The sequence below is a fragment of the Tamandua tetradactyla genome, chromosome 1 (assembly GCF_023851605.1).
Source record: "Tamandua tetradactyla isolate mTamTet1 chromosome 1, mTamTet1.pri, whole genome shotgun sequence".
NCBI lineage: Eukaryota > Metazoa > Chordata > Mammalia > Pilosa > Myrmecophagidae > Tamandua > Tamandua tetradactyla.
In genome coordinates, this window is record NC_135327.1 from 172,863,369 (window position 1) to 172,884,777 (window position 21,409).

The 21,409-nt window shown below is 36.5% G+C and overlaps 1 protein-coding gene across 31 annotated transcripts in view; it reads right to left on the reverse strand.

Moving 5' to 3' along the window:
- The window catches only part of LOC143660720 (uncharacterized), a 298,041-nt gene that overhangs the window by 227,445 nt on the left and 49,187 nt on the right, over positions 1–21,409 (reverse strand). For 9 of the 31 annotated variants that reach the window (XR_013164287.1, XR_013164392.1, XR_013164409.1 and 6 more), the window contains one exon: positions 1–21,409. This exon is cut by the window's left edge; it is cut by the window's right edge. The exons of 19 other annotated variants lie outside the window; for them this stretch is intronic. The gene's annotated coding sequence lies outside the window, so the exon portion shown is untranslated. 3 more of the 31 variants (XR_013164571.1, XR_013164486.1, XR_013164632.1) reach the window with 2 other exon arrangements.

Genomic DNA, 21,409 nt, shown 5'->3' on the forward strand with positions numbered 1-21,409 from the left:
TAACATTTATATATATATACATAGAGAGAGAGAGAGAAGGGGGGTGGTAATCTTGTATCCTGTAGCCTTGCTGAACACACTTATTAGTTCTAATAGCATATTAAAGTGGCTATCTTAGGATTTTCTATATGTAAGATTAGGTCATCTGCATGGGACATTTTACTCCTTTCACCTTCATTTTTGAAAGCTATTTTTCTGAATATAGAATTCTTAGTTGACAGACTTTTTTTCCTTTCAGCACTTTGAATGTCATTCTACTGCCTTTTTCTTTCTTTGCTTCTATGAGAACTCAGCCATTAATCACAGCATTGTTCCTTTGTACTTGAGTCATTTTTCTCATGTTACATTCAAGATTTCCTGTTTTCCTTTGGCTTTCAGCAATCTAACTCTCCTAGCTCTCTAGAATTCCCATTACATGTACATTACAATGCTTAACATTATCCACAGGTCTCTGAGGCTCTGTGTTACTTCAGGCTTTTTCTGATTTTGGTTCAGACTGGATAATTTCTACTGGCCTATCTTTAAATTCACCTGACTCTTCTACCATCTCAAATCTATTACTGAAATAATCTACTGAACTTTTCATTTCAGTTATTGTACTTTTAAAATTTCCATTTGGCTCTTTACATAGTTTATATGTCCCTCTTGATACTTCCTATTTATTGTACTCAGCATATTTTCTTTTAACTATTTGAAAATAGTTTTCTTTAGTTCTTGGAATATGTTTATAATAGCTGCTCTGAAGTTATTGTCTGCTAAATCCAAAATCTGAGCCTATTCAGAGTCAGTATCTTTTAACTACTCTTCCTGGGTGTCGATCACATTTTGATTCCTTGCATTTCTAAGAATTTTAGTTAAGAAGTACACATTTCAAATAATAAATAGATAATTATTTGTAGCAACTCTGGATTTTGTTTCATATTTTTAGTAACTTGCTTGAACTTAAATAATAGACTCAGTTTCCCTCATGAAGTGCATTTCCTGATTTCTTTGCTCAGTTTTTAAATTTGTTCTTCTATTTTCTGGACTGGCTCCCTAGTGATCGATCAATCCTAAATCTACATAGTTTAATGGTTAGCCAATGATTTGGGCACAGACTGTGCTCAAATACTTTCCATCTGTAAGGCTTCCATTCTTTGCTGACAGAGCTATACATCGGTTGAAAGAGGCTTTCAAAATTACACCCAGTTCTCAAGTCTCCCTTGGCTTTCACTTTTGCTGGGCTCTCTTGAAATATCCCTCCAGAGCATGCAAAATTTAACAGTCAACCATGGATGTATGGAAAGCTTATCTCACTCCTTCAAAGGCAATCTCATTTCCAAAATCTTGATGTTAAATTTCTGACTGTAGCCCCAAATCAGGACTACAACCTAAAGATAGCAAAGCTGCAGGTTTCCCTATTCATTATGAACAGAATATGCCCGTCAGTCAGCAAAGCTGTGGGTTTTCATCCCCATTCCCACCCCTCTCCTTCAAACTGAGACTACTACTCTGGTAAAACTATAAGCTAGTAAAACTACAGTTCTCACCAATTAAGAAAGGAGGTAGGGAGATGGAAGAAGGCTAGGCAAGGTTACAAACTCCCTATCTTCTTACTCGAAGCTCTAGCGTATCACTAATGCTTCCCAATTTACTGTTTGTCTTTTTTAACTGATTTCCAGTGCCCAGATAATAATAACTTTTGACAATCTTGTCCAGTCTTGCATCTATTATATATATTGGGAAAGAGAATCACCCAGTCTTTTCACATCACCACTAATGGAAGTGACCCTGGCTACCCATTTTTAATTTCTGAATTTCCCATAACATAATCTTATAATTATAAAGTATGTCTGTATGTCTATTTCACACAGCAAATATAGAAATGCTCTCCAAGTCTGATACTAAATTTATGATCATGCTTGAATATTTTTCATTAAGAGTGGGTTTTCCACACAGTGCCAGTAAGAATATTATAAACATATCCTAATTGACTGTTGGACCTCAGCGATGTCTCTTGATCACAAACTCTGTGATGGCCCCAGTACAAAAGATTCTGCAGTGTTATTAACAAAGCTTGACACAGGAATGAAGCAAATTCTTGCAGATTCTTTTTTTAATGTATTATAATTATTCTCAACCCAGATGTTGCTACATTCTACTTTTTCCAGTTATTCCTAATACTGTCACAAAATTCTCAAGTCTAAATTACTTTTAACACCATTACTTTATACTTATAGAATTCTTTATGGTTGATTAAGCCCTTTCACACACCATCTCATTTGATCCCCATAAAAATCTCATGCAGTAGGTAAAGCAATATTATCCTCATTTCATATCTGTTGGAACTGAAATACAGAGGGATTAAGTGCTTAATAGTGACATGCAGCCAGTGGCTACCATGTTGGACAGCACAGATAAAGACCAAAATTAAATTAACCCCACTGTGATGGAAAACATCTTGTATATTCACAAATTGTTTTTAACTTTAGTATAGACCTACCTTATTTTATTGCACTTCGTATTTACTGCAATTCAAAGATACTATACTTTTTACAAACTGAAGATTTGCGGCAACCCTGCGTCAATCAAGTCTACTGCCACCATTTTTCCAATAGCATGTGCTACTTCATGTCTCTGTGTCACATTCTGAAAATTCTTGCAATATTTCAAACTTTTTCATTATTATTATATCTATTATGAGTATCTTTGATCTGTGATATTTGATTTTACTGTTTTATTTTTATTGTTTTGGGGCACCACCATCCATGCCCACATAAGATGGCAAACTTAATCGACAAATGTTGCGTGTGTTCTTACTACTCCACTAACTGGTTATTCCCCATCTCTCTTCCTTTCCTCAGACCTCCCTAATTCCCTGGGAGAGAAAATATTCAAATTAGGCCAACTAATAACCCTACAATGGCTTCTACAGGTTCAAGTGAAAGGAGAGTCTTTTACTTGAAATCAAAAGCTAGAAATGATTATGTTTAGTGAGGAATGTATGTCAAAAGCACAGATAGGCACCAAAGAGTTAAAGTGGGGCGGGCCACGGTGGCTCAGCAGGTAAGAGTGCTTGCCTGCCATGTCCGAGGACTCAGGTTCAATTCCTGGTGCCTGCCCATGTAAAAAAAAAAAAAAAAAAAGTGCTACTCCAACGAACACACAAATGAAAGAAAGCAAAACAGCCTTATTGCTGACATGAAGTACGTTTTAGTGGTCTGGATAGAAGGTCAAGCCAGCCACAACAATCCATTAAGACAAAGACTAATCGAGATCATGGTCCTAACTCTCTTCAATTCTATGCTAGAGACATGAGGAAGCTGTAGAACAAAAGTTTGATGCTAGAAGTATTTAGCTCATGAGGTTTAAGGAAAGTAACTGTCACCATAACATAAAAGTGCAAGGTAAAGCAGCAAGGGCCTTAAGAACTATGCTAAATCTGCTCTACTTGTGCTCTATATATGGAACAACAAAACCTGGATGATAGCACATCTGTTTACAACGTGGTTTTATGAATATTTTAAGCCCACAGTAGAGACCTACTGCTTTGAAAAAAGATTCATTTCAAAATATTACTCCTCATTGACAATGTACCTGCATAATGAGATGAATGTTTTCATGCCTGCTAATACAACATCCATTCTGAAGCCCATGGATCAAGGAGTCATTTCAACTTTCAAAATTAAAGATATACATTTCAAAGGGCTATAGCTGCCACAGATGGGATTCCTCTGAAGGATCTAGGCAAAGCAAATTTAAAATTATTTAGAAAGGATTCACTATTCTATATTCTAGTAGGACCATCTGCAGTTCATAGAAGGTCAAAATACAAACATTAGCTGGTATTTGGAAGAAGTTGATTTCAATGCTCAGAGATGACTAGAAGGGGTTCAAGATTTCAATGCAGGAAGTCACTGCAGAGTGGTGTAAACAGCAAGAGAACTAGAATTAGAAGTGGACCCTAAAGATGTGACTAAACTGCTGCAATTTCATGACAAAACTTGAATAGATGAGGAGTTGCTTCTTATGGATGGGTAAAGTAAGTGATCTCCTGAGATGGAATCTGCACCTGGTGAAGATATTATGATCATTGTTGAGATGACAATAAAGAATTTAGAATATTACATAAAATTAGTTGATAAAGCAGCAGGAGGTTTCCAAAGGATTGACTTCACTTTAGAAAAAAATGCATCTCTGAATAAAACACTATCAAACAGCATCACATGCTACAGAGAAATCATTCATGAAAGGAAGGGTCAATTGATGTGGCAACCTTTATTGTTGTCCTATTTTTAGAAATGGCCAGAGCCACCCCAACCTTCAACAACCACCATCCTGATTAATCAGCAGCCATCCACATCTAGACAGACCCTCCACCAGCAAAAAGATTATGACTTGCTCTAAGCTCAGACAATGGTTAGCATTTTTGAGCAATAAAGTATTTTCTTACTTAAAGTATGTACATTGTTTTTTAGACATGATGCTATTGCACACTTAACAGACTACAGTATAGTGTAAACATAACTTTTATATGCACTGGGAAGCCAAAAAATTCAATGTGACTCACTTTGTTGTGATATTTTCTTTATTGCATTGGTCTGGAACCAAACTTGCACTATCTCCAAGGTATGCCTGTATTCCAAAACAAAGCCCTAGTACAACCTTATGGTTTCCTAGCTTTGTCAGTTTCAATAGGTATAGTTAGAGGAATAATAGCTTTCATTCTGCGAAGCAATCTATACCAAGATAATTCAACTCTTCAAATTTCATTCACTTGTTTTAATTAAAAAGAATGAAGGCCCTTCTTCCCTAATCTCTTAGATTAAAAAAAGAGTTAAATCCACAGAGTATCTAGCAGGAAAAAAATAACATTGTTCTCAAATAGAAAGAATTATTAAATTTTATTTCCATCCAACAAACCAGTATTTACTTCAAGTTAACAAAAATGCATCCCACAATAAGACAATTTTGTATAGACATTGTTGCATTTAAGAAATTCATGCCAATTGTCTTATCAATATTTTCAAATTTATAATGAAAACATGAAATAAAGTAGTGAAGAGAATGTTCTAAAAAAAATTTTTTTTTTGCATGGGCAGGCATCAGGAATCGAACATGACAGGTTTCCGGCATGACGGGTGAGAATTCTGCCACTGAGTCACCATTGCACCACCCCTAAAATTTTTTATATAAACATATAAGTTCATTTTGTTTCTAAAAAGCAAATCAGTATTATACATGGAAAATGTTTTCATTACACGCATCATCAGGGGATTCATTTCTTCCAGAATCCTATTGTTTATAAATATGCAATTATTAGGATTATCATAACTGTCATCATTTTTCAATAATGAAAATTACAGAACCCAATTAAAGTGCATGGCATTTTAAAACTTTAAAGATACAAACTTGTACCTTTTTTAAAGCTGTAAAAAAAGACATAACAGTCGCATCTACTTACTGAGAAGTTAGAGGGTGTAATCATTTCTCATAAACTGACAGAGTTTAGATCAGTGAGTTTAGATCAGTGAGGCAGAGAAATTCCAGACGGTAAAATATTCCAACTCTTCAAACCCTGAAAAACTTTAATAAAATGCCTGTACCAGAGAGAAAACTTAAGTTACAACCAGAACTCTCACAAGTGTACTGTATGAATAACTTGTTTCCTCTTTTTTTTTTTTATTTTTTTAAGTCAGTCAGAAAAAGTTAATTCATGGCCCTGGAGTTGTGGGTTACCTGATATAGCAATACTTGGTATTACAACTGCCTTTCTGTTTTAAGAAATCTCTTTGGGAAGAAATCTAAATGGGTACAATACATCCAAGTCTGGCCCTGGCACCATGGGATCCACAAAACTTTCAAGAACAAAAGAAACAAAAGAAATGTACTAAAATAAGCCATCAGCGGCCAAGATAGATCAAATGGAGTCAAAAGGTTATTCTGGAGGCTATCCTCATGCAAGCTTCAGTTAGACAGTGCTAAATGCCATGGTCTGCTCTACCCCAACCAACATCAGTTATTCCTGTCAACTCTTAAGAACATCTATTTAGGGCTCAAACTGAGACTCTATAAAGGTTTCACATACTGTTTGCTCTCCTGGAACCTATAATTCCCAGAGGGTGCCTAAGTCAGATAAATCCTGAAGCCCAGAGGGATCAGCCTCTCCAAGATTATCAATTAACTGCATACAATTAATTTATATCATCACATAAAACAATTTTATTCCCCCATCCTTTAATGTTGACACCCTTTCTCAACATGAAAAAGTCAGAAGGGACACTGTCCAAAGATTCCTACAGAATGGGAGAAGGATCAAAGGAGAAGGAAGAAGTATAACAGAAAAAATAGAACTTAACAAGTAAGTATGATTTCTGAATCACTATTATTAATATTCCTCTTAGCCACCAATGTTTTGGAGCAGTGAGAAGGAAAAATCTGAGAAGTTGGAATCGTAACTCATGACAAATTCTAGGATCTGTCCTCCAACTACTTGTTGACGTATGCTTTGAAAATTATTGCTTCTTTCTTTTCTTTGCATATACTTCAATCTGTCGAGATCCTCTACCTCTAGTCACAAAATTTATCATCCAAACCAAGATACTTTTGAAAGTAAAAATGGGAGCATTTGAAATATTTATGATTAACCAACAAACTGCTTTTAAATATGGTTATAATCTTAAAAATAATGTATATCTATACACATTAAAGCAAAATTCAAAAGGTTTCCTTTATATTATGTGAACACTAAAAAAAAAATTAGCAAATTAGTTATTCCTGGTACATATTCAATCAGTTTCCTAATACATTCTGTCTCTAATACTGTGTCATTGTTATTTCTTTCAAATTTTTTTTTAGTATGGTCTTACTATTTTTAGTTTCTTACAAAGCTGCCAGAGTTTTCTTCAACGTTTCATTTTACGTTAATTTGAAATCACCAACACCTTCAGTGGATTCTCCTGTATTGGTATTATTTTTAGCAAGAAAATACTCTCTTTATAGGTGTGAGAAGCCCGGTGACAAAGCAAATTGTCAAATAGAAGGTGCTCACAATTCCATTTTTTTTCCAAACAAAATGTAAGTATTTTCACATAAATATTTGCATATCTTTCTTCAACAAATATTTGTAAGACAGATTTTGTGAAAGATTTTATTTGTGGTTCCTTGGAATGTTTCACAAAATTTACTGCAAATATCATAGGCCTTCTCAATTTCATTCCATTCAAGTACAGAATACAAATTTTTCCATTTAAAAGTGTGACCTCCATTAAGATTCTTCTCACAAATTGAGATAATGCAGTTACATCTTGTACACCATGCTCTCATCATTTAATTTGTTCAGTTCATTCTCTGTTTTTTTGTGGGGTTACAAGCTTTGATTTCAACAACTGCAATTCACTATAAACTTCAAAACTAATGCTTTTCACACTTCATTCACTGAATACCTTAATTAAAGATCTCTAACTTAATTGTGAAAAAAATCAGACAACTCATTTACAAGAAAAAAACAGTTCAATACCATTGTAGGACTTAGGCTGATTTACAAAGAAGCTCAAGCATTTCTAAAACCTGATTTATGATGGGCAGCTAAGAGGCAGAACGCATACAACTATACAGAAGTATTTTTTTGTATATTCACAAAAATTTGTACTTTAGTTATTTTAACTCTAAAAATACATTATTTGCAAGCTTTATTCACACATATTCTGTTTCAACTTATAGAACATGGCAGCTTGTTTGGACACAATTATGAATTCTGTTTGCAACACTGCTTTGACCACAATGCTATGTTCTCCTAATTCATATTTGTATTCTTATCACAAAAAACAATTCATCTTCAATAAAATTTGCAATACTATATATATCATGTTTCATTTTGTATTGGATGAACTTCTAAAAGCTTTATTTTGACTCAATGAACTAGATGATGAAAATGGAACATTTGGAGTCTTGTATTTGACCCATGTAATAAAACTGGCCTGAGACACCCAAGGAGCATAGTGAAGACTAATGAATAAAGAAGTGTGAGAATCAGTGCAAATTTACCTGACCTGTTGTGTTCATTACCAACCTGATTTCTCATTTGCCCTTCCATCTAAATCTTACAATTTCAAATCTCAAGCAAAAGCAGAAAGAAAAACCCACCATCCTTTTCTTTTTTTTCTTGCCCATTTTCTCGGGTTATAATTTTGTCGGAGGAAATGTCATCCACTCAGCTGCTGAGACCGGAAATCTTGTAATTGTCCTTGTCACCTCCCTCTCTCCCATTTCCCACATCCAAGCACCTGTTAAGACCAGTCAATTCCACTGCCAAGATAGAACTTGAGATGCAATATCCTTCTACACTGGTGCTCCTTTTTCCACTGTGTCTCCTCCCAAGCCATTCAACATTCCACACTGCAGCACAGTTAGGGTTCCCCTCAAAACAGTTTCCCATTGCTCTTAAAGTCCTGAACAACCTGGCTCCTCTCTACCTCATCATTTCCTTCCTCTCACTATCATACAGCCACACTTCCCTTGTCTCAAATCCTCAAAAGCACCAGGTTCTCCTCTGCTCTAGGGCCACCTGTATGAGCTGCTCCCTATGCTGGAATACTCTTCTTTCCAGTCCTGACCGTCTTTAAAATTTGAGAGGGCTTTATATGCCCTCAATCTAAATTATATCACGGTATTTTCTCTCATAATACTCAGTACTTTTCCTACTTAGTACTCACTATAATCTGTATTTATCTGCACAATATTAATCGTGTCTGTGGAAAGCCTACCTCCACTGGACTGTAAAAACTGCATGAGGGTGCACAGAATATTTTACCCAACACCATGCTCATTTCTTGACATGTTGTGAGCTTTCAATAAATATTTGTTGAATGAATCAATTAAAAACCGAGCAGGAAGGGTGGGTGTAAAGAACAGCCTGGTCATTTCAGTCAACTTATCTATGACCAAAATGCCTCACAGTCCTATATCCAACTACATCATCAATTTTTTCCTATCTACAAGATCATTCCTATAGCATGTAACAATATTTTCTTCCACCAAAAAAAAAAAAAAAAAAGAAAAACCTCTCTCTTATCCCCACATTCACATGATTACCACCCCATTTCTCTGCTTCAATTTTATAGGAAAATTCAAAGGAGTTGACAAGACCTGCTGTTTCCTGCTGTTTTCAGTTCTCTCCTCCTCCCATAATTATCTCGATGATGCAGAAAAGTCATCTGCCAAAATGCAACATCTCTTCTTGATGAAAACACTTCAAAAGGCAGGAATAGAAAGAAAATTTCTCTACATTATAAACTGCTTATATGAAAAACCCACAGCTAACACTGTACTCAGTGGTGAAAGACTGAAACCTTTCCTGTTGAGATATGGAACAAGACAAGGATGCCCACTGTCACCTCTCTTATTCTACACTGTGCTAGAAGTTCTAATCAGAGCAGTCACGCAAGAAAAAGAAAGAAAAGGCATCTGAATTGGAAAGGAAGAACTAAAAGTTCCACTATTTGCAGATGACATGATCCTATATAAAGTCTCGAAAAATCTCCAACTAAGATACCAGAGCTAATAAATAATTTCAGCAAAGTGACAGGATTCAATATCAACACAGAAAAATCAGCAGCCTTTCTGTATCCTAGAAATGAGCAATCTGAGGAGGAAATCAAGAAAAAATTCCATTTATCACAGCAACTAAAAGAATCAAATATCTAGAATAAATTTCACCAAGGACATAAAGAACCTATACATAGAAAATGACAAAATATTGCTAAGAAAAATCAAAGAGGACCTAAATAAATGGAAGGACATTCTATGTTCATGGACTGGAAGACTAAACACCATCAAATATCATTAAGATGCCAATATTACACAAATTGATTCACAGATTCAATGCAATTCCAATAAAAATTTAAACAGCTTACTTTGCTTAATTGAAAAAGCCAATCATCAAATTTATTTGAAAGAGTAAGAGACCCCAAATAGCCAAAAACAACTTGAGAAAGAAGGACTGACACTTCCTGACATTAAAGCATATTATAAAGCTACAATGGTCAAAGTGGCATGGTACTAGCATACAAATACATATACTGACCAATAGAACTGAATTGAGTGTTCAGAAATATACCCTCACATCCTAGGCCAACTGATGCTTGACGAGGCTGTCAAGTCCACCCAACTGAGCTAGAATAGTCTCTTCAACAAATGGTACTGAGAGAACTGCATATCCATATCCAAAATAATGAAAGAGAACCACTATCTCATACCTTATATATAAATTGGCTCAAAATAGATATATCAAAGACCTAACTCTAAAACTCCTAGAAGAAAATGAATGGAAGCATCTTCAAGATCTTGTGGTAGACAATGGCTCTTAGGCTTCAAACCAGCACCACAAAACTCCTAGAAGAAAATATAGGGAAGCATCTCCAAGATCTTGTGGTAGGCAATAATTTCTTAGGCTTCATGCCCAACGCACAAGCATCAAGGAAAAAACAGATAAATGGGACCTCATTAAAATAAAAAATGTCAGTGCTTCTAACAGCTTGGTCAAGAAAGTGAAAAGGCAGCCTACCCAATGGGAGAAAATAACTAGAAACCATGTATTCAAAAGGGTTTAACATCCAAAATATATAAAGAAATCCTACAACTCAACAATAGAAAGACAAACAACTCAATTAAAAAAATTTTAAAGACTTGATGAGACATTTTTCCAAAGGGGAAGTACAAATGGCCAAAGAACACATGAAAAGATGCTCAACAACACTAGCTGTTAAGAAAATGTAAATCAAAACCACAATGAGATATCTAGTAAGTGGCCTTACTAGAATGGCCACTATTAAAGAAAAGAGAAAGCTACCAGCATTGGAGAAGATGTAGAGAAAAAGAAACAGTCATTCATTGCCAGTGGGAAAGTAAAATGTTGCAGTCCCTATAGATGACAGTTTGACAGTCCCTCAGAAAGCTAAGTATAGAACTGCCATATGATCCAGCACCCCACTACTGGAGATATATCCAGAAGAACTGAACAGATATATCCAAAAAAGCAGGGATGTGAACAGACATTTGCACGCCAATATTCACTGCAGCATTATTCACAACTGCCAAGAGATGGAGGCAACCCAAGTGTCCATCAAACCTATGAATGGATAAACAAAATGTGGTTTATACATATGATAGAATATTATTCAGCTATACCTGATGCATGCAACAACATGGGTGAACCTTGAGGACATTAAATTGAGTGAAATAAGCCAGACACAAAAGGACAAATATTATGTGATCTCAGTAATATGAAGTAAGTATAATAAGCAAACTCGTAGAGTTAGAATCTAGAATATAGGTTATCAAGAGAGAGAATTGGGGTAGAGATGTTCGATTTGTGCAGAATTTCTATTTAGAATGAATGTAAATATTTGGAAACGGTTAAAGGTGATGATAGCACATTACTGTGAGTATAATTAACAGCACTGAATTATGTCTGCGAATGTAGATGTAAGGGGGGTAGTTTTTGGTTGTGTATGTTACTAAAAGGAAAGCTACAGGATTGAACATAGTGAACACAAAAGTGTTCACATTTGTAACATAGTGAACCCTGTGGTAGACAATGTCTGTGATGAATAGCACAAATATAAGAACATTCCTTCATGAATTATAACAAATGCACACCACTATTACAAGGTGTTAATAACAGGATGGCATATGGGGGAAAATACACCTAATGCAAATTATGGACTATAGTTAACAATAATATTTTAGTATTTCTTTAAATATAAATAAATATATAGAGACAGAATTAGATTAGTGGTCATGCAGGACTGGGTAAGGATAGAGTGATTAAAAGGTGCCTGCTGAGGGGTATGGAGTTTTTCTTTTTGGAGTAATGAAAATGTTCTAAAATTGATTGTGGACATGAATGCACAACTCTGTGATTATACTAAAAGCCACTGATTGTAAAGCTTGGATGAGGATTGTACGGTATGTGAACATATCTCAATGAAACTGTTTTAAGTTTATGGCTCTCATCAATAACATATGAGAAGATAAACAACTAAACATTTACTGAGTACCTAATATCTGCTAGGCATTTCACCCACACTATTATATTTAATCCTTATGTTTTAGTTACCCAGCTGCTCAAATAAGTACTATATAATGGGTTGGTTTCAACAACAGGAATTTATTGGCTCTTGGTTTCAGAGGCTTAGAAGGCTTGCTTTCTCCTGGACTCAGTATCTTCTGGCTGATCGGCAATTTTGGGGTTCCATGGTTTTTCTGTCACATGGCAATGCATATGGCAGCATCTTTTCCTGTCTCTTCCAGGTTCCGTTGACTTCCGGCTTCTGGTTCCTCTCTGTAGCTTCTCTCTCCATTTGACTTTTACTCTACTACTTATAAAGGACTGGAGTGACTGCATTAATGTTGAACCTAATTTAATTGTGTCACACATTAACTGAAGTAACATCTTCAAGAGATCCTATTTATCATGGATTCATACCCACCAGAAGGTGAACCAACACCAAAAACTTGTCCAAGCTGCGGTGCACAATTCAATCCACCACAGTCTACTATCTGGACCCAAAAAAGACATATTCTTCTCTCAGATTACTGAATTCAAGGTTTGGGTCACCTCACCCAGCAAATCATCAAGACCAACTGAAGTGCTTGCTGAGAGTAAAGGGAACATGGAATGGGTAGTGGAAGTAGGTATTTATAAATACAAGCCACACCCAAATGACCAGTTATAGAAACAAGGACTATAGTTGTTAAGATTGTTTCTTTCTTGCTCTGTTATGAATATTTGTATAGATACATAAGGCAAATATCTTTGTTTTTTTCCTTATCCCCTTTTGATATGTTATATTGCCTTTCCATTATGGGTATTTCGGTTACAGGATTTTAAATTTAAGGGTTAATGTTACCCAAAGACAAGTCCTACTCTGGGGGAAGGGTTAGTGCATCTCCAGTTATTAATGTAGGACAGTCTAAATTACGTTAAGCTGAAGTACCACTATTGTACTTTTTATTTATAAATTAAGTATGGTTTAAGAAGCTCTATTTGGGTGCCAAGTTAACAATGGGTGTAATGGTTAAGGTCATGTGTTAACTTGGCCAGTTATGACATACAGTTGTTTGGTCAAACAAATCCTGGTCTGATCGTTATTGTGAGGGTATTTCATAGATTTAAATCATTAGTTAGTCGATTGTATCCATGGATGATTACAATCAACAAAGCAGATTGCCTTCAGTAATGAGAGGATTCTCATCCAATCGGCTGAAGGCCTTAAAGAAAGAACTGATGTCTTCATCAGTCAGAAAGAACAATTTCTATCTCTCCTTCAGCTGGCAAGGTTCTCCTGGAAAATTCACTGAAACCTTCATCAGAGATTCCGACTTTCAGCCTGCCCTACAGAATTCACCAAAGCAGACTGCCTTCAGTAATGAGAGGCTTCTCATCCAATCAGCTGAAGGCCTTAAAGAAAGAACTGATGTCTTCATCAGTCAGAAAGAACAATTTCTATCTTCCTTTCCAGCTCAAAGAGAAACTCTGGAACATCAGGTTGTGGGCCTTCCTGAACCAAGGTATCTTTCCCTGGATGCCTTAAATTGGACATTTTCATAGCCTTGCCTTAATTTGGACATTCTTACAGGCTTAGAACTGCAACCTTCAACCAATAAATTCCCCTTTTGAAAATCCATATTCAAGTATATTGCATTCCAGCAGCTTTCAAACTTAAACAGTAGGTATGATATAACCATACTGCAAAACCATCCAACATGCCTCCCTAAACTTCTAGTAGCACATATTCTTACATGCTGACTAGGCGTGACTCAGTCTTAAGAAACAGATTAAATTACTAGCAGTTTTTATCAGAAGGAGCAACTTAAATAACAACCTATCTTAGAACTGTTATATATGGTAAACGTAAAGATCAATCTTAAATCTACAGAACATGCTAAGAGGTTTTCAAACTTTTTCAGTTAACTCACCCTAGCAAGCCTATGGGATACAAGAACTCTTAAAAGAAACTTCAGTTTAGGTCTTTAGAGAAAAGATGGATAGTTTGTTATATGTTGTTCTAGTTTGCTAGCTGCCAGAACGCAATATAACAGAAACAGAATGGCTTTTAAAAAGGGGAATTTAATAAGCTTCTAATTTACAGTTCTAAGGCCTAGAAAATTTCCCAATTAAAACAAATCTATAGATATGTCCAATCAAAGGCATCCAGGGAAAGATACCTTGGTTCAAAAAGGTTGATGATGTTCAGGGTTTCTCTCTCAAGTGAGAAAGCAATGGTGAACACAGCTTCTTTCTCAGCTGGAAGGGCACATGGCCAACACAGTGTCATCTGCTAGCTTTCTCTCCTGGCTTCCAGTTTTATGAATCTCCCCGGGAGGCATTTTCCTTCTTCATTTCCAAAGGTCGCTGGCTCGTGGATGCTCTGCTTCGTGGTGCTGCAGCATTCTCTGCTCTCTCCGAATCTCCTCTTCTACAAAACGTTTCCTCTTTTATAGGACTCCAATGAACCAATCAAAATCCACCCAAATGGGTGGAGACATGTCATCACCTAATCCAGTTTAACAACCACTCTTGACTAAATCACATCATCCAGGGAGATGATCTGATTACAGTTTCAAACATATAGTATTGAATAGGGATTATTCTACCTTTATGAAATGGGATTTTGGTTAAAACATGGCTTTTCTAGGGGACATACATCCTTTTAAACCAGCACATATGTGTCCCTCAAATATTTCACACAAAAATTGTTTCTTCCATACTCTGTAAGTTCTGAAGGCTCTAATTACTTTATGAAGGCATATTAATGAGCACAAATTTCTTAAAAAAAATAAAGGTTCTATTGTTGTCCTTCATTTGGAAGTGAACTGGACTTCAGTTCTGTATGAGAAAATATATAAGCCTAGCCCTGAAAACTGCACAGAAAATGTTAGCTTCAACATTTAAAAACTTCACATTAATCATAAAAAATATCCCCACTGTAGGCATGTGTTAGAGGACGTGAAGAGGAACTGAATAAAATCTGTATCTAGACCAAAAAAAAAAAAAAACACCGATTTTAGAGAAAAAAGCATAGCAGTCCTGTTAACAGTGATTATTTTCTAGAACCCTTTTTATATGGTTTCAAAAGAACAAAAGCCCTGGATTTTATGCTCTCAGAATTCTTTTTCACACCCCTGAACCCTGTGCCTGGCATTACATTCACCTCATAAATAGTTATCTTCTTTAGACTCATTAGGTTTTCTATCTTCTAGAGAACTTCATCCACACAAACTGCACTCCTGGATCTTCTATATAATCCAATTGATTGGTGATTGAAGATATTTTTCATTAGGTTCTTTAAACAAAGATTCATGTAATAAATTTCTACCCAAGTTTAGTTCCAGGAAATGTTTAGTTCTGCTTTTGCTTGTCAGTAAATGAAAACCATATAAATTCTATGCTTCTTGTTCCCACTTCAGAAACCAGAAAGCTTAAAATCAAATACATTGCCCAAATCTGCTCATGCTGATATGTGAGAGCACTTAATCCTTCAACTTCTCTTAGATGAGGTTGGTTTTATTTTTTATGAAGTTACTTTGCCTTTTGGCCTGAAGTGTGTAAGTAGCTTTTAAGTGTTCTCAGAAGCATGAAAAGCTGTAAAATGTATATAATATTCACCTGCTTATAAGTTTCAGAATAAAATGGAAAAAAAGAGAAAAGTACAAGTGTTATTTTTCCATGGAGAAAATATAAATGTTGAAAATTAAAAAAAAAAAAATACACTACTGGCTGAATTTTCTTAGCAAAGTTAAAAGCCTGAAATTTTTACAGACTACTTCAGTAAGACATTTCTCCAAAGAAGATATACAAATGGCCAATAAACACATAAAAGATACTCAACATCATTGGTCATCAGGGAAATGTAAATCAAAACCACAATGAGAACACTTCACATCCACTAGGATTGTTATTATTTAAAAATACACACACGCACATAAAATAAGTTAGCAAGGATACAGAAATACTGGAACCCTTATACATTGTTGGTGGCATTGTAAAATGGTGCAGCCACTGTGAAAATCAGTTTGGTGGTTCCTCAGAAAGTTGAGCATAGAATTACTGTACAAACTATTAATCCCACTTCTTGGTATTTACCCATAAGAACTTAAAGCAGGGACTCGCATAGATATTTATTCACCAATGTCATCTTGGCAATAAATAGCCAAAAGGTAAAAGCAACCCAAACATTCACCAGCAGATGAATGGATAAAATTTAAAATAGTATCTATATACATACAATGCAATATTATTCTATTATAAAAAGGAATGAAGTTCCAATACATGCAAAGCAACATGGATGAACCTGGAAGGTATCACATTGAGTGAAACAAGTCAGACACACACACACACATACACAAAACTAATGTAATAAAATACATAGAATAATAAGCAAATTTCATAGGACAGATAGATTTGGTCTAAAATTCTCTGGTGACAAAAAAGGGAAAACTACAAAACTCATACTGACTACGATGGAAAGAAATGTCTCAGAAGAAATATAATTTTGCCTGGTACATCAATCCGAGAAATACTTCTCTAGCAGATCATTATATAAACAGTATACTGGAGTCTTCAACAATGTCTCTGGTAGATATAATGATTGGTTCATTCAGAAGTTTCTTATAAAATATATTTAGTAAAAATATAAAGCTCTTTGATAATTTGGATAATAAAAAATTAAAATTTAGAAAGTCTGCCCAATGGAACTTTCTGTGATAGTAAAAATGCTCTGTATCTACACTGTCCAAAATGGCAGCCACGAGCCACATGTGGCTACTGAGCATGTAAAATATGGCTAGTGCAATTAGGAAACAAAGTGTTTAATTACATTTAATTTTAAAAGTCATATTAAAATAGCTAATATCTGCCACATTGGATAGCACAGGTCCAAAACATTTGTTATCAAATTTCTTTTTAGTAGCAGATCCTTTTGCGGGTTGTCAAACAGATATATGGAACTCTACACATTAAAAAATAAAGATCGTACATTGCATACATGTATTTTATGAGTTCAAATAAACAATACATATTTATAGGCAATGAGATTATGTACATTCCAAGAGGTAAAAATTAGAAATTGAAAGTTATAGATGAGAATTATAAATTTAGATCAGTCTCAGTAAACAATTAATTTTTGTATTTTATTTGGATTTGCTGTGAATTGCCCATGAGAGACTACTAATAGCACCTGGTAAGCTACCCAATTGCCAAAGGCCACACACAGCAATAATTTACTCCAGAAAGTACACACGCCAGCAAAATAGTTTCAGGTGTTTCTCTTCAGTGGCAGGAGTCCTCACAACATTCCATATGGCCATCCAGGAGCTATTCTCTTCAGCATCCAGATTACCGCTCAAGTGCAAAGTGCAATGAAAATCAAAAGGGTGGGTAAAAAAAGAGTACACTGGCTTAGAAGCCTCATGTCCCAAATAGAAACCAATGTCTCTTATAATGGTCTCAGCAATAACTTCCAGAGTTCCCACAAATGACTTGCCCATTTCTGAAAAGTCAGGAAAAACTCAACTTCTCACCAAGAATTTAGAGTTGATGTAAAGTTCTCCCCAGTCCAGATACATATACCAAGTAGAAGTCATTTTCGCCATAAACAAGCAACCTGCCTAGTAACATGGATGACTTTACATTTCTACAGGTTTCAGGGAAACTGAGTAAAAAGTTAATCCAAAATCAAATTTGTTCTTAGAGAAGGAGAAATAATTTCACTAACCCTGTACACATCTTATACAAATTTCTTTAAAGCTAGCATATCAAGGGTAGGAAGAACTTCCTTAACTTCATCGAAAACATACAACAAAATCATACTTAATGGCTAAATACTAAAATTATTCCCTTCAAAAGTCAAAACAAAAAATCTTCAAGGGCTTTATATGGAGAAAACTACAGTCCTGAATAAATAGAGAAATAAACCATGCTTGTGGATAGAAGGCTTAGTAAATATTCCTAAATTAATCGATAGATTCAATATGATCCTAAATTCCTACAAGGTCTTTCAAGGAACTTAAGCTGATCCTGAAATTAACAAGAAAAAAAAGTATATGAAAACACTTGACAAATTGGAAGAAGAAAACAAAGTTAGGCAACTTGCCTTCCTAAATGTTAAGACTTATATGGAACCATGCAAATAAGATGCAAATAAGAAAAGATGCCTATAATCCTCACTCATTTTCAATAATTTAGTAGAAGTTCTAGTCAACACAATAAAAAAAGGAAAATGAGATGTAAAAATGATAAACAAGAGAGACTATCCTGCTAGTGCTAAAAGCCCAGCGCACCCATTTCCAAATGGAGGCCTGGAGCCCTCAGGAGTGCATGGACAGGGAGATAGGGACAAGGAAGTAAGCCAAGCTGTGTTCCTTGACACTACCCTCATGCGCACCACCCCCACCCCCAGGCTCCCCCCATATCCCATGGACCTGAATCCCATCACTAGCTCCCTCCCCCATTGCACTCCAAGCACTCCTGCCCAGACTCAGTACCACCCTGACCGCACACCTCCACCCCATACTCACACCCCAATCCACCCTTCCCCTCCCGCCCCTTCAGAGACCCATGTACCAGGCCTAGCCCCTCAACCCATACCTCTCCTTTCCTGCCCCCAACAAGCAGTCCCTGGCACATCCAGGCCCAGGGCGCTCACCTTCATGCCCACCTCCCCTGCCCCAACTGCACCCCCACCCCGTGCATGTGTACATCAGTGTAAGGACCTCCCAGATACCTGCATGCGCATGCATGCACGCAAGTCATGCCCTCCAGCTCAGGACAAGTGCTGACCTGAGCATCTGGACTACACCCACCTTGAGCCCAAGCAGGTGCAACCCCAACCTGCTGCCCCTGAGCTCTGCACATACACACACCAGGGCCCCACCCCCCAGACCCCTTCACACTCACAGCCCCATCCTCCCTGCTGGAAGCCATGCACCAACCTCTTGGCCCATGCACCCCAACCCCCTGACCCCCACATATACACTTGCCCCACCCCCCACCCCTAGCACAAGCCCCTGCTCCCACATCTGGCAGGTGTTCACATGTGCATCTGTGCTACACAGCACCCCCTGCACACACATGTACCCCTGCCCCAAATCTCCCATACACACACACCCGCACCTGCACAGCTGCACTAGGGTCGCACCCACCTGACATCACCTATACCTAACCCACATTCTGTAACCCCCACAAACTGTGCCCTGCTCCTACACACTTGCACATATGCATCCCAGGTCCCCTGAACCCCTCTACCTGAGCAAAGACACACCCACACCCTGCCCTCCCTGTGGTCCAACCTCTCTGCCATCTACCCCACACTGTGATACCACTGACCCCCATGCTCCATGTATCCACCTACGTCCTGCCTGTACACCAGCTCCTGTGCATTCACTCAGCACCCCATCAGCCTCCAACTGCATCCTACCTCTGTGTCCCCCACACCGTGCCCCGCTCCTGCACTCGAAGGTCTGCCTAAGCTACACCTTACCCCCGTGCCCCCACATCATACCTCCACAACACCACACCCCACATCCTAGGTTCACAGGCACTAGCCTATTGTCCCTGACCCATGCCTATATCTGCGCTGCAACCCATCACTGCACTGTTGTACCCCATATCCTGATCTACATCCATCCCACAAATACAAAGATTTGGTCTACTGAAGGAAATCAACTTCAAAGTAATCCTATCAAGATATTTACATGCCTCAAAGACAATAGAAGATTACTAAACATCATGATGCAGACAAACATAGCCCAGCCTAACTACCAAATGAAAACACTGGAGAAGACACAGACTTTGAACAACTAATCAAAGATGATCAAGTAACTACACAAAATAAAATCAGTCGGATGACTAATGACATAAAGGAGGTCAAAAAGACACTAGAAGAGCATAAAAAGGAATTTGAAAGAAAAAATAGAAAAACAGCAGATAACACAGAGATTAAAGATGCTGCAACTCAAATCAAAAATATACTAGAGGGACATGACATTCAGGGGTGAAGGTCTCACCTGCGACATGGGAAAGGACTCTCAAGGATAAGTCTGGCCCTGGCACCATGGGATCAACAATTCCATCCTGACCAAAAGGGGAAGAAAAAGTATAACTAATAAAGCATCAGTATTGAGAGGTTACTCTGGAGGTCACTCTTATGCATTCTTCAGTTAGACATTGTTATCTATCATAACTTACCAAAACCCAAATAAAACCATTCCAGCCAATCCTAAAGAACACCTAGAGCAATATATAAGATTCTACAAAGGTTTCATGCACTAGGGTAACTTTCCAGAAACTTACAACCTCCAGATGAGTTCCTGGACCAGATAAGCCCTGAAACCTCAAGGGCAAGCCTCTCTAGAACATCAGCTAGTTCCCTTTCCCTACCCCATATTATTAGACAGCCCCCTCCAACATGAAAAAGCTAGAATGGTCATAGCCCAAATACCCCTAAAGAGTGAGAGAACGATCAAAGGTGATGGTGGAGTTATACAGAGAAGACTGGGTTTAACAAATGAGTATGAGTGCTCAATCAGAATACTGATACTTCTTTTAGTCTCCAGTACCTTAGAGCAGTTAGAAGTAAAAACCTAAAATTGTAGAATTGTAGCCCATATCAAACTCTGAAATCTGTTCTACAAACTAATTGTTGCAATGTACTCTGAAATTTATTGCTTTTTTGTATATATGTTTTTTTCATAAAAAAAGAAAAAAGAGAAGAAAGTATAATAAAGAAGATAGGATTTAACAAATGAATATGACTACTGAATCTATATTATCGTATTTCTTTTGGTCTCCAGCGTCTTGGAGCAACTAGAAGAAAAAATGAAAACTCATGGAACTGTAACCCATACCAAACTTTAAAATCTGTAGTATAACTACTTGCTAAAATGTACTTGGAAATTTATTGCTTTTTTGTATGTATGTTATTTTTCATAATAAAAAATGTTACAAAATGATAAATGAAGTGACAAAGCTGTCCTTATTTTCATGTGAAATTGTTTACAGAGACAAGAATTATGAAGAAAAACTATTAGAACTAATAAGAAAGTTCAGCAATGTTGATAGGTATAGGACCAAAACCAAAAATTAATATTATTTCTATAAATCAAAATTAACCACTTTGTAATTTTAATAGGAAAAACAATTTTTTTATTAATTAAAAAAAGAATTAACAAAACAATTAGAAATCATTCCATTCTACATGTACAATCAGTAATTCTTAATAACATCACATAGTTGCATATTCATCAGGAAAAACAATTTTAACAGCAACAAAAACTACACAGATTCTAAGAATAAATATAACAAAAAATCTTCAAGGGCTTTATATGGAGAAAACTACAGTCCTGAATAAATAGAGAAATAAACCATGCT